Consider the following 15,022-nt stretch of genomic DNA (forward strand, 5'->3'; position numbering starts at 1 on the left):
GATCCTCCGGTAGTACTATGTCCAATTTTCTGAGGAACTGCCAGACTGATTTCCATAGTGGTTGTACAAGCCTGCACTCCCACCAACAATGGAGGAGTGTTCCTCTTTCTCCACATCCACGCCAGCATCTGCTGTCACCTGAATTTTTGATCTTAGCCATTCTGACTGGTGTGAGGTGGAATCTCAGGGTTGTTTTGATTTGCATTTCCCTGATGATTAAGGATGTTGAACATTTTTTCAGGTGCTTCTCTGCCATTCGGTATTCCTCAGGTGAGAATTCTTTGTTCAGTTCTGAGCCCCATTTTTTAATGGGGTTATTTGATTTTCTGAAGTCCACCTTCTTGAGTTCTTTATATATGTTGGATATTAGTCCCCTATCTGATTTAGGATAGGTAAAGATCCTTTCCCAATCTGTTGGTGGTCTTTTTGTCTTATTGACGGTGTCTTTTGCCTTGCAGAAACTTTGGAGTTTTATTAGGTCCCATTTGTCAATTCTCGATCTTACAGCACAAGCCATTGCTGTTCTGTTCAGGAATTTTTCCCCTGTGCCCATATCTTCAAGGCTTTTCCCCACTTTCTCCTCTATAAGTTTCAGTGTCTCTGGTTTTATGTGAAGTTCCTTGATCCACTTAGATTTGACCTTAGTACAAGGAGATAAGTATGGATCGATTCGCATTCTTCTACACGATAACAACCAGTTATGCCAGCACCAATTGTTGAAAATGCTGTCTTTCTTCCACTGGATGGTTTTAGCTCCCTTGTCGAAGGTCAAGTGACCATAGGTGTGTGGGTTCATTTCTGGGTCTTCAATTCTATTCCATTGGTCTACTTGTCTGTCTCTATACCAGTACCATGCAGTTTTTATCACAGTTGCTCTGTAGTAAATCTTTAGGTCTGGCATGGTTATTCCGCCAGAAGTTCTTTTATCCTTGAGAAGACTTTTTGCTATCCTAGGTTTTTTGTTATTCCAGACAAATTTGCAAATTGCTCCTTCCAATTCGGTGAAGAATTGAGTTGGAATTTTGATGGGGATTGTATTGAATCTGTAGATTGCTTTTGGCAAGATAGCCATTTTTACAATGTTGATCCTGCCAATCCATGAGCATGGGAGATCTTTCCATCTTCTGAGATCTTCCTTAATTTCTTTCTTCAGAGATTTGAAGTTTTTATCATACAGATCTTTCACTTCCTTAGTTAGAGTCACGCCAAGATATTTTATATTATTTGTGACTATTGAGAAGGGTGTTGTTTCCCTAATTTCTTTCTCAGCCTGTTTATTCTTTGTATAGAGAAAGGCCATTGACTTGTTTGAGTTTATTTTATATCCAGCTACTTCACCGAAGCTGTTTATCAGGTTTAGGAGTTCTCTGGTAGAATTTTTAGGGTCACTTATATATACTATCATATCATCTGCAAAAAGTGATATTTTGACTTCCTCTTTTCCAATTTGTATCCCCTTGATCTCCTTTTGTTGTCGAATTGCTCTGGCTAATACTTCAAGTACTATGTTGAAAAGGTAGGGAGAAAGTGGGCAGCCTTGTCTAGTCCCTGATTTTAGTGGGATTGCTTCCAGCTTCTCTCCATTTACTTTGATGTTGGCTACTGGTTTGCTGTAGATTGCTTTTATCATGTTTAGGTATGGGCCTTGAATTCCTGATCTTTCCAGAACTTTTATCATGAATGGGTGTTGGATCTTGTCAAATGCTTTTTCTGCATCTAACGAGATGATCATGTGGTTTTTGTCTTTGAGTTTGTTTATATAATGGATTACATTGATGGATTTTCGTATATTAAACCATCCCTGCATCCCTGGAATAAAACCTACTTGGTCAGGATGGATGATTGCTTTAATGTGTTCTTGGATTCGGTTAGCGAGAATTTTATTGAGGATTTTTGCATCGATATTCATAAGAGAAATTGGTCTGAAGTTCTCTATCTTTGTTGGGTCTTTCTGTGGTTTAGGTATCAGAGTAATAGTGGCTTCATAAAATGAGTTGGGTAGAGTACCTTCTACTTCTATTTTGTGAAATAGTTTGTGCAGAACTGGAATTAGATCTTCTTTGAAGGTCTGATAGAACTCTGCACTAAACCCATCTGGTCCTGGGCTTTTTTTGGTTGGGAGACTATAAATAACTGCTTCTATTTCTTTAGGTGATATGGGACTGTTTAGATGATCAACTTGATCCTGATTCAACTTTGGTACCTGGTATCTGTCCAGAAATTTGTCCATTTCGTCCAGGTTTTCCAGTTTTGTTGAGTATAGCCTTTTGTAGAAGGATCTGATGGTGTTTTGGATTTCTTCAGGATCTGTTGTTATGTCTCCCTTTTCATTTCTGATTTTGTTAATTAGGATTTTGTCCCTGTGCCCTTTAGTGAGTCTAGCTAAGGGTTTATCTATCTTGTTGATTTTCTCAAAGAACCAACTCCTCGTTTGGTTAATTCTTTGAATAGTTCTTCTTGTTTCCACTTGGTTGATTTCACCCCTGAGTTTGATTATTTCCTGCAGTCTACTCCTCTTGGGTGAATTTGCTTCCTTTTTTTCTAGGGCTTTTAGATGTGTTGTCAAGCTGCTAGTATGTGCTGTCTCTCGTTTCTTCTTGGAGGCACTCAGAGCTATGAGTTTCCCTCTTAGAAATGCTTTCAATGTGTCCCATAGGTTTGGGTACGTTGTGGCTTCATTTTCATTAAACTCTAAAAAGTCTTTAATTTCTTTCTTTATTCCTTCCTTGACCAAGGTATCATTGAGAAGAGTGTTATTCAGTTTCCACGTGAATGTTGCCTTTCCATTATTTATGTTGTTATTGAAGATCAGTCTTAGGCCATGGTGGTCTGATAGGATACATGGGACAATTTCAATATTTTTGTATCTATTGAGGCCTGTTTTGTGACCAATTATATGGTCAATTTTGGAGAAGGTCCCGTGAGGTACTGAGAAGAAGGTATATCCTTTTGTTTTAGGATAAAATGTTCTGTAGATATCTGTCAGGTCCATTTGTTTCATAACTTCTGTTAGTTTCACTGTGTACCTGTTTAGTTTCTGTTTCCACGATCTGTCCTTTGAAGAAAGTGGTGTGTTGAAGTCTCCCACTATTATTGTGTGAGGTGCAATGTATGCTTTGAGCTTTCCTAAAGTGTCTCTAATGAATGTGGCTGCCCTTGCATTTGGTGCGTAGATATTCAGAATTGAGAGTTCCTCTTGGTGGATTTTACCTTTGATGAGTATGAAGTGTCCCTCTTTGTCTTTTTTGATAACTTTGGGTTGGAAGTCGATTTTATCCGATATTAAAATGGCTACTCCAGCTTGTTTCTTCAGTCCATTTGCTTGGAAAATTGTTTTCCAGCCTTTCACTCTGAGGTAGTGTCTGTCTTTTTCCCTGAGATGGGTTTCCTGTAAGCACCAGAATGTTGGGTCCTGTTTGTGTAGCCAGTCTGTTAGTCTATGTCTTTTTATTGGGGAATTGAGTCCATTGATATTAAGAGATATTAAGGAAAAGTAATTGTTGCTTCCTTTTATTTTTGTTGTTAGATTTGGCATTCTGTTCTTGTGGCTGTCTTCTTTTTGGTTTGTTGAATGATTACTTTCTTGGTTGTTCTAGGGCGTGATTTCCATCCTTGTATTGCTTCTTTTCTGTTATTATCCTTTGAAGGGCTGGATTCCTGGAAAGATAATGTGTGAATTTGGTTTTGTCGTGGAATACTTTGGTTTCTCCATCTATGGTAATTGAGAGTTTGGCCGGGTATAGTAGCCTGGGCTGGCATTTGTGTTCTCTTAGTGTCTGTATAACATCTGTCCAGGCTCTTCTGGCTTTCATAGTCTCTGGTGAAAAGTCTGGTGTAATTCTGATAGGCCTTCCTTTATATGTTACTTGACCTTTCTCCCTTACTGCTTTTAATATTCTGTCTTTATTTAGTGCATTTGTTGTTCTGATTATTATGTGTCGGGAGGAATTTCTTTTCTGGTCCAGTCTATTTGGAGTTCTGTAGGCTTCTTGTATGATCATGGACATCTCTTTTTTTATGTTTGGGAAGTTTTCTTCTATTATTTTGTTGAAGATATTAGCTGGCCCTTTAAGTTGAAAATCTTCATTCTCATCAATTCCTATTATCCGTAGGTTTGGTCTTCTCATTGTGTCCTGGATTACCTGGATGTTTTGAGTTAGGATCCTTTTGCATTTTGTATTTTCTTTGACTGTTGTGTCGATGTTCTCTATGGAATCTTCTGCACCTGAGATTCTCTCTTCCATTTCTTGTATTCTGTTGCTGATGCTCAAATCTATGGTTCCAGATCTCTTTCCTAGGGTTTCTATCTCCAGCGTTGCCTCGCTTTGGGTTTTCTTTATTGTGTCTACTTCCCCTTTTAGTTCTAGTATGGTTTTGTTCATTTCCATCACCTGTTTGGATGTGTTTTCCTGTTTTTCTTTAATGATTTCTACCTGTTTGGCTGTGTTTTCCTGCTTTTCTTTAAGGGCCTGTAACTCTTTAGCAGTGCTCTCCTGTAATTCTTTAAGTGACTTATGAAAGTCCTTCTTGATGTCCTCTATCATCATCATGAGAAATGTTTTTAAATCTGGGTCTAGATTTTCGGTTGTGTTGGGGTGCCCAGGACTAGGTGGGGTGGGAGTGCTGCGTTCTGATGATGGTGAGTGGTCTTGATTTCTGTTAGTAGGATTCTTACGTTTGCCTTTCGCCATCTGGTAATCTCTGAAGCTAGCTGTTTTAGTTGTCACTGTTAAGAGCTTGTTCTTCAAGTGACTCTGTTAGCCTCTATAAGCAGACCTGGAGGGTAGCACTCTCCTTAGTTTCAGTGGGCAGAGTATTCTCTGCAGGCAAGCTCTCTTCTTGCAGGGCAGGTACCCAGATATCTGGTGTTCGAACCAGACTCCTGGCAGAAGTTGTGTTCCACTCACTAGAGGTCTTAGGATCTCGTGTGGAATCCTGTGTGGGCCCTTGCGGGTGTCAGGTGACTCCGCTGGCAAGGTAGCTCGGGTCTCGAGTCGAGCGGAAGGGGTTTGTGCCCCAGATCAGGCCCGGGTAGCCTGCTTCCCTATGTACAGCAATCTCAGGTTCCGCGCGATTGGATTGGGGCAGGTGCTGTGTTCCACTCACCAGAGGTCTTAGGAATCCGTGGGGAGTCCCGTGTGGGCCCTTGCGGGTGTTGGGCAAGACTCTGCTGGCAAGTTAGCCCGGGGCTCGAGTCGAGCGGAAGGGACTATTATTGAAATCTTAAACACTTGGACATATCCAGACACACATGTATCATTTAATATACAAGAAAATACTTTTCTCATGTACGCAAATTTCTGTCAGAAATAGTTTTTGTTTTGTTTTATCTTCAATATGAATAGTTCCTTTCACATTTCTTCACTCAAAATATTTTTAAAGGATGTTATCATTTAATTTCCTTGCATATATTGTTTCTACCATTCTTCCTCTCACTCTCCTTTCCCATCTCCTCCACTCCAGGGGCTTCTCTTCTACTTTCAACGGATACTAATGAATGTTTCATTATTAAAGCACCATAGAACTGTACAAAATAGATTAGTCTGTTATAAAATGTTTATAAAATACCCTCATATGACAGAAATTTAAAAAATATGAATTATACTTGATCAGTATGGCAAGCATACTTTAGGCAGTGCTCAATAATAAACAGAAGTGCAAAGTTAAAAACATGTGCAGTGGAAGGTTCTTGAGCATATTTAGGCAATGATAAATTTCATGCTGTTTCTACTCCCATTCACTTTTAAATATGACCAAGAATTATACAATCATAAGATTTTATGAAGTTCCATGATATTTCTATTGTACACCCACACACATACCCACAAACACACACATGCTTACGCGCACGCACGCGCACGCGCACACACACACACACACACACACACACACACACACACACATACACACTATGAACTTTTACCATTGTATTATAATCCAGCAGCATTGTGTGTGTGTTTATGTATGTGTGTGATTTTTTTTGTTTTATTTCATTATCTTAATTCTCTTGTATCTATAGCGAATAGAGTATTATAATTCAGTCTGCACTGTGAGCATGTCAGCTTATGTTATATATTTTATTGCTATTGGTTTTTTGTGTGTATTTTTTATTTTCTTGAAAATTAAATACAGTAATCCCATTTGCTTCTTCCCACTTTGCTCTTTATTCTTCCCACGGACTCCCCAACCCTGCTACCTCTCAAATCTATGGCATTTCTTTCTTTAATTGTTGTTATAGAAAACTAAAGAAATGTAGTTTTATATTCACATATTAAATGCATAGTTGGATCTTAGGAAACTATACTACACAGTATTTTCCATGTTTCTAAGACATTTTCATACTTTCCATTTTAAAATCAAACTCAAGGGCTCTATTCCTTAAGAGATGGCAACAACCCTGAGAGATAGAGGTTTGCATTCCTGTAATTCTATGAGAAAAATAATCCACCTTAAAACTAGATGACAACATGTTACTCAAGCAAAGCACCATGTAATTGCCCAGTGATGGTAATTATAGACTGCAATGTAGAAAATTAATATTTGCCAAGCAATGGAGATTTTCATGTTAGGCTGTCATAACAAGGATTTTTATTTCTAGAAGATGTTTTAGTTTAATGGGAAAACTTTAGACTCTGTGTTAAAGGGTCATAAATTATGCTTTAAATTTGGCAGCCATCTTGCTATTGACTGAGAATAAGGTATTTAATTACAGTTCTTTATTGTCTATCAAAATATGAACACTTTCTGATTCTAAAGGACAAATTGAGTCATATATATAATATATATTTTATATATATAATATCAATTTATATTAAGATGACATGTAAAAATTATAAAAGAAAGTAATTCACCTATATGCAGGTTTCCTTTTAGGTTTTCTAATCTCTACACATGATTTTTAATCCTAAATGGAATAAAGTATTAGCAATGACCTTGTTAGGATATTGAAGAAGAATTATCAATGCAATGCTCATAAATCAGAAGCAGAAGATAGTATACATAACAGTATTAATGAATTTATTTCTGTGAGTAATAGTTATTACTTAAAACTGGGTAATGGATGATGATACTTTTTCTGATGGCAAGGTTAGTTCTCAAAATGTCCTACGGACTTGGTTATAGTTCTGTGAAATCATTCTTAGAATAACATAGAAGGATACAAATGCTTTAGGTAGATATGCAAAGTTTATATTTAATAAGTCATTTATGATTTATTTTAAACAGCTCTTTATCTAAAAATTCTCATGTGGTTCACTATGGATTCTTCATTTTTTGTTTGTTTGTTTGTTTGTTTTTTTCGAGATAGGGTTTCTCTGTATAGCCTTGGCTGTCCTGGAACTCTGTAGAACAGGCTGGCCTCGAACTCAGAAATCTGCCTGCAGCCTGCCGCTGCCTCCCGAGTGCTGGGATTAAAGGTGTGTGCCAACACGCCCGGCTTTCTATGGATTCTTAATAACAAAATTGACAAATAATGGCAATAATTTAAAATGGTGTTCTAAAACTACAAATTATGTGGGCTGTATAAGAATGGGTATCATTTACCTGTCTAGCCTCAATAAGTATACTGATGTATAAAAATATTATATAGTATGAAAAGCAAAACAACCCTAAAGGACAATATTTTTAAACATTAATGCTGCAGGATTTTCCCTGTCCAATTACATTAGTTCAGTGGGAGGCCTGTGATTGGACAGGGAAAAGAGAGGTAGTGCAAAGAACTGCAGAGAGGGAGCCTCTCAGGGGACAGAGGAGAAGGCCAAGATGGAGGCAGGTGTGAACCAGCGTGGTTTTAAACAGCCACAGGTAGCTATGATATCATAAGGTTAGAATCATTGGGATAAAGCTTTTATCATTATCAACTGGTTCTGAAATTATTGTATTGGTACCTTGTAAATTGAGAATTTATTGATACATAAATCTGATTGGTTAATTATAAGCTTCAAGAGGTTTGATTTACTTGGTTACTGGAATGTGGGGCCGCTGATTGATTACAGGGGTTTATGGCAGAGAGGGAACTAGCAGCTACAGGGACAAGTGAGCCAGAGCTGGGAACACAGCAATTTGATGCTGCAGAAAGGGGGTGGGGGCGGTTAGCTATAAAGAGTTGCTGGCTGCAGGAGTGCAGGAACACAGCTGGTCTGGCCCCGTCAGAAAGTTGATGGATTCATTTTTAATATTTCCCGCAACACATTAAGGTAAATAGAAAGTTGAAAATTAACACAAGTTTCTGAAACATTTCTAAAACATTCTTTTAAAATGTTCGTTCAGCCCATGTTTGTATAACATAAGTGACCAAGGACTAACCATATCTTAAACTGTACTTTGCCAGCTGTGAAACAGGAAATGACAGTCACAAGCATGTGCTTTTGTGGATAATATACAATAGGAGTACATTTTGGGTCCATCATACTGTGGAATACCTTAGTAAGAAAAGCATTGCAAATCCAGGGCCTCCTCACATGTAAAATATGGAAAAGAATCTTTATCTGTAATTTTTTTTTTTAATTTAGCTGGTCAAATATTTAATTAATCACTAGTATAGGTTAATAACTATGAGTTAATGAGTTGAGTTTTACCAACATTACTGTTGATAATGTGGGTTAGTCTAATGCAATCAATTGAAAGGATTTAAGTTTGAGGTTTCCTGGAGAAAAAAAAAATTCTGTCCACACACTGTAACAGAAATAGATATCATGATTCTATCTTAATGGCTTCCTTAAATGCATGGTAATATTACCATATCAACTACTGGTAAGTGTTCTAGCCTATCCTATGGTGATGGTCTTGCCAATCTTCATAATTGTATGATCCAGTTTTTTAGATCTCTCTTTCTTTCTCTCTCTCTCTCATGCTCTCTCTCCCTCCCTCTCTCCATCCCTCTCTTTCTCTCTCCCTCCCTCTCTCTCATACACACACACACACACACACACACACACACACACACACACCATTTACAGAAAATGACCTTGACTGAAGAATCATGTTAAATAAATTAAGTTAGATAGATACATAAAGTCATGTATTCCCGTTTTTCTCATTTGAAGGCCTTACATTTTATATACACAATCACAAATGTATTTATGAAACTTAAGTAAAACTAGGGTGATGAGAACAATGGAAGCAGAAGGGAGAGAGAGGAAAGGAGAGGGTTGTATGAGGGAATGTGATTAAACTTCATGGCATTCCTATATGACAGTATCCTCATGAAATAACATCATAAACAATAAAGATGTTGGTTAGGTGACACTTTAAAAAAATGAGTCTGCACTGACTTCTGTCTCATCCTAGTTCTCTTAACAATGCAGCATAAGATGCATTTACATTTATACTGAACTAAGTACTATAAGTAATTTAGAGGTTATTTTAAGTCTATAGGATTTTATGTGAGGGCATTGAGCGTTCTAAGACATCGAAGATACTGAAAGACAACTGGAAGACAACATCACGTGGCTCTATTTTGACAAGCAAGTTCATCATGGTGTAAACATCCCACAATGTTCTGACACAAACTAAGACAGCTGCAATATTACCAGGCAATATATTCCTATGAGATCAGCATCATTTATGTAGTCCTCACTGATTAGAGATCATTTTTGTGGAATACAACTCTATAAACACACATGTATAAACAAAATCAATGGAGATGGAGTTCTCAGAGAACATTAATGGATATACTACTTCACAATCATGTCTCTTATGAGAATTAAAAGACACTCAATAGATCTAATGTACTCATGGGCCCTTTATAAATATCTAAAATTATCTTTCCATATCTTCCTATGAATTAAAGTTCTAATATGGTAAAAGAAATAATGACTTAAGACTAGATTGGCGTCTGCTCTGTCCATCATATGAGTGAGACAACTGACAAAATTCATCATGGATTACAGAAGAGGTAAGAAGTTTTGATGAAATTTAACAAATGGACGATATTTATGTTAGGAAATATTCTTGCTTTTACCAAATGCACTTGAAAACATCAGAGAATGGAGAGACATGACACATGGAACTTATTGTGAAATACATTTGGGAAAATTAAACTGAGAAATAGAGCAAAGAACACAGATTTTAAACAAAGACTAATTCTGGATGAAGGTAACACAGAAATTCCTTGCACTATCTTTGGAATCTTTCTGCTGTTCAAGATTTTTTCAGAGTTGAAAAAGGCACAAGGACTGGGAAGTACCTAGAGGTCATTGGTAGGACATTTGCCTAGCATGCACGGCACTGCAGGTTTGAACCTCATCAGAGCTGAAAAACATTCAAATAGAACTAGATTTGATTGTTAAAAGAACAAAGTAAAATGATAGCATAAGTGGGTATAAATGTAAGCCTCCAGTGCAGCAGCACCTCTTTCCACAGCCCTGAATTTGTTCTCCAGAACCAGCAGCTTCCCTTTCTTATCACCGGATCCACATTCACAACCAGAGGGAAAAGGATAAATGTTAGAAGTCCACATTAGAGTTAGAAGGTAGAAAGACACACCGTTCTACCACCAGAGTATTTTTTTTTTCATATTTGAATGGCTAGTCTCTGATGAATGTGATTAAGATAAACATAGTGTAAAAAACACTAAAACTCAGCCTTCTTTTTAAAAATATGTGAAACACTTAGCAAATCTTTTCAGATGCTTTCTAAGTTCTGGCTTGTTAAGAATTCCTCTTGAAGAAATGATGACCTAGAAGATTCCATGTGATGGAATAACAAAAAGAAGACCATTTAGTTTGGGGCACTGTCCTCTGTCATAAGAAAAAAAATCACCAAAAAAGAATTTTACTAAAAAGAAATGACATGCTCATCAAAAAAATGAGCATGCCTGCCATGTGCTCTACTGTACCAATTGTGACCTTCTTCCCTGGGCAGAAGCCACCCAAGTGTTGCTGTTTACAGACATTTCTAATTGGGACTCACCAAACTTCACCCTAAACTCAGGGGCCTCAAAAGTGTTAATTTGGTTACATACAATTTCAAGTACAACTCAACAAAATGAGCTGCTGTTTTCCTTTTCTATTTTCTGTCATAATGTTTTTCTCCTTGTTTTCCCTAAGTGGGAAAGTCTCAGATAATGTTTCTCCTGATATGAATGCTCATCTTGAAATATATACACGTGCTTCCCAGGAGGATCAGCCAGAAAGCTGAAACCCAAGTTAGACTTATACTCTTGCTTTTTCCCCATTTAGAAATCACAGAGGCTTAGGGAAGAAGATCCTCTAATGCCAGATGATCTCTCCACTCAGATATCCCTGGCATCTTGTGTCCTGAGTCAGCTCTGACCATCGTCAATGCTCATCATACAGCAGCACATACGTCATCATTCCACACCACAGGGCAAACGTAGACATCCGGGCATAATGTGTTAGCACCGACTTCCTGGCTATCTATCTTGTGCAAACCTGTCAGCAAACAATAGAGGAAAAGTTAAAGAATTGTGGTATTTGGGGCTTCAGAGTATGGGAAAGAAGTAAAGGATGGATTTTTCGTTCAGATTTGTATATTATCTAAGAAGCCCTGTTTTTGCTGGATGGGGAACGCTATTCCTGTGTGTTTTGTGCTATGGGAATGCAGTTCCAGCAAGGTTTGGTTTTTCATTTCCGATTTAGATACTTTGGATGTTTATATCTTTCTTTTAAATTTCTATTTAAGTTGTTCCTATGGAAATGCTTAAATCCATTAGAACATCAATCTTTCCCCTCATTGACCTTTCAAATCTCTCTGCTGTTCATTTAATCAATCTTGAATGAACCTACTTAATTTATCTTCCCTCATCTTTTTCCTTTGCCTACCAAAGCAAAATGAGACAAAACTGAGCACAGTAAGTCTTGTAATCCAGTGGTTCTCAACTTTTCTAATTCTGTGCCCTTTCGTATAGTTTCTCATGCTGTGGTGATGCTCAACCATAAAAATCGTTTTTGTTACTACTTCACAACTGTAATTTTGCTACTGTTATGAATTATAATATAAATCCTGTGGGTTTCAATGGTCTTGGGCAAACCCTGTGAAAGGATTGTTTGACACTTCAAATGGGTTGCGACCCACATGTTCAGAACTGCTATTCTAATCGAAAACTTCACACCCACAATATAGGTGGAACTCTCCAAGCTCTTCTGTGCTCTATCTCACTGTCCTCTGGGCTGTTCCACCAACTCTGCTCTGCTCACCAATACTCTTTCCTAATCCACTTTGTATCTTCCATCCCAGGAGCTGTGCTTATCCAAATTTCCAGGCTATGACATCAGCTTAAACTTCACCTGAAAAAAAAATCCTACCACCATTTTAGACACAGCTATAGCATTACCCACCGTTCCGTTAATAAAATTCTCTCTTTGCTGAGTTCCTGGATTGTGCCCTCATGGCTCTATGACTTGTTCTCCCACTATGACATCCAGAAGGTCACAGTCCTCTTATAAGACTTGAAATGAAGTATACTGTTTAAGATCTAAGAACATGGCCCCTATAAGTTCAATCTTTTTTTTTTTTTTTGTAAAATTCTTGTTTTATTTCACTAAGACAAGTTCAGCTGGCATTGGTTTATCAAGCACAGTCAATTATAAACATCTTTCCAGAAAGCACTCTTGGTGGAACGCCAAAAACATGGAGGAAATCACAGCACCTTAGCAAGTGAAATCTTCTAATGGCCAAGGAAAAAGCCCTCCTTCATCCAAAGCTTTAGTTTTATTTTGTTGAGATGCTGTCTGACTATTTAAACATAGTGTAGACTGGCCTTGAATTTATTGTATATCTGAGCTAGCCTCAAACTCATGATCCTTCTGCTCATCCTTGAGAGTGGCCACCATATCTGAATAACTTTATAGTTTCTAAACTTTGTTTTGCAAATTTTTAATTAGATATTTTCTTCATTTACATTTCAAGTGCTATCCTGAAAGTCTCCTATCGCCCCCTACCCCCGCTCCCCTACTCACCCACTCCAAATTCTTGGCTGTGGTGTTCCCCTGTACCGGGGCATATAAAGTTTGCAATACCAAGGGGCCTCTCTTCCCAATGATGGCCAACTAGGCCATCTTCTGCTACATATGCAGCTAGAGACATGAGCTCCTGGGGTACTGGTTAGTTCATATTCTTGTTCCACCTAGAGAGTTGCAGACCCCTTCATCTCCTTGGGTACTTTCTCTAGCTCCTCCATTGGGGGACCAGTGTTCCATCCAATAGGTGACTGTGAGCATCCACTTCTGTATTTGTCAGGCACTGCATAGCCTCACAAGAGACAGCTATATCAGGTTCCTTTCAGCAAAATCTTGCTGGCATATGCAATAGTGTCTGCATTTGGTGGTAGTTTCTACACTTTTAAACCTCACCCCTCAAAACAACACACAGTGTACACCAATACCCATGCTTCTAAAACCAACCAACCAACCAACCAACCAACCAATCAACCAATCAACCAACAAGACAAGCATGGGTTGCAGAGGGTAAAGGTGTGTGAGTATGTTGGAGAGAGGGTATATAGTTCACTGTCTCCAAATCCCATAGTTAAATCTCCAGCACAACACACACACACACACACACACACAAAGGCAAGTTTTACAACTATGACAAATACACCAACACGGAGTCGTAAATAGAGCTCAGTGGTTAAGTGGGTGCCTAGCATGTTCAAAGTCCTAAGTTTGCTCTCTGGCACCAAAAGAATATAAATAAAAACAATATGTCAGGTGGTGGTGGTATATCACCTTTAGTCCTGACATTCAGGAGCAAAGGTAGGCAGATCTCTGAGTTCAAGGCCAGCCTGGACTACAGAACTACTTTCAGGAAAACTAGAGCTACACAAAGAAACCCTGTCTTGATAAATATAAAAACAATAATTATCTTCTGCATTTTCTGGTTCATGACCAGAATAAGATCTTTTTTAAGTCCTTTCAGTCATGTTTTTCTCATTTGTAAAATGGAGATTTTAAGAGTTACCCACCTTATAGGTAAAGATTAAAGGAATTGACATTGTTAAATAAAACTACTTACACTAATGCCTTACAGCATAAGTGTCTACCAGTTGTTTCAATGTCAGAGTTATTTGTGTTCTTACACATAGTTCTTTGAAAACAGACACTCAAATCAAGTCAAATAAATATCAAAATAAAATCAGGAAGCCTTTAAAGAAGTGCTCTTGGTTTCCTACAAACATTTCTCTAACATACTAAATATTTTTGAAAACCAGTTTTTTAGAAATTAGTGTCTAATTAATCATTTATATGGCTAACAATAAATAAAATAAAATTTAAACTAGATTATAAGAAGATGGTTGTAGGCTTACACATATAATCTTGGCCTTTAGGAAGCTGAGACCAGAATATTGTCAAGAGTTTGAGATCAACAAGGGCTATAGAGTAAGACACTGTCCACCAAACAAAACTTTATAGTAGATATTTCAAGTAGATACTCTATATCATGCAAAAGAAACTAACAGAAAGCAGTTTTAGAACAGTTGTTATCTCCTTTGTGGATAAAATAATAGATTGCCTTATACATTTAAACGTTTCTGCATTTATTGAGATGGACGATATGATGATGTCGATTTTGTTCTGATAATCTGAATAGTGAGTCCATTTGCGTATTTACGAACACTATTTGCATTTCCAAGCATGTTTCTGATTTGTAAAGTGGTGTATGTGCAATTAACACACACCCATAAAACTAAATCATTTATCATGTTTTTTTTTAAATCAATTGCCTTTGCCAATATAAGTACAGACATGTGGATCTAAAACTACACAACTGAGCTATACTTCCTCATTGCAGGAGAACAACAATAAAGGTTACAAAGACATTAGAGTGCTCAGTCAGCAAAGTTATGCAATCAGTGGGCAGTAATCAGCACTGATTATTACATTTCTCAAGTACACTTCCGCTACATGGAGGGATCAGTTTTGTAACCATAGTCCCCTTCCCGCTGTCTTTCTGGTTTCATCTACTCACTGTGATTGCTGTAAAATACTGAGGTCCTACATTTCCCAGAATTCACTCTGTTCACCATGCCCTCTCCAAGTCCCACCCTCTCCCTGTCCTGCCC

The 15,022-nt window shown here is 37.7% G+C and overlaps 1 protein-coding gene across 16 annotated transcripts in view; it reads right to left on the bottom strand.

Annotated features, from left to right (window-relative positions):
• Window positions 1-15,022, bottom strand: part of Lingo2 (leucine rich repeat and Ig domain containing 2) — a 1,254,967-nt gene that overhangs the window by 327,363 nt on the left and 912,582 nt on the right. The gene's annotated exons all lie outside the window — the stretch shown is intronic.

This window comes from Mus musculus, chromosome 4 (genome assembly GCF_000001635.26).
Source record: "Mus musculus strain C57BL/6J chromosome 4, GRCm38.p6 C57BL/6J".
Lineage (NCBI taxonomy): Eukaryota > Metazoa > Chordata > Mammalia > Rodentia > Muridae > Mus > Mus musculus.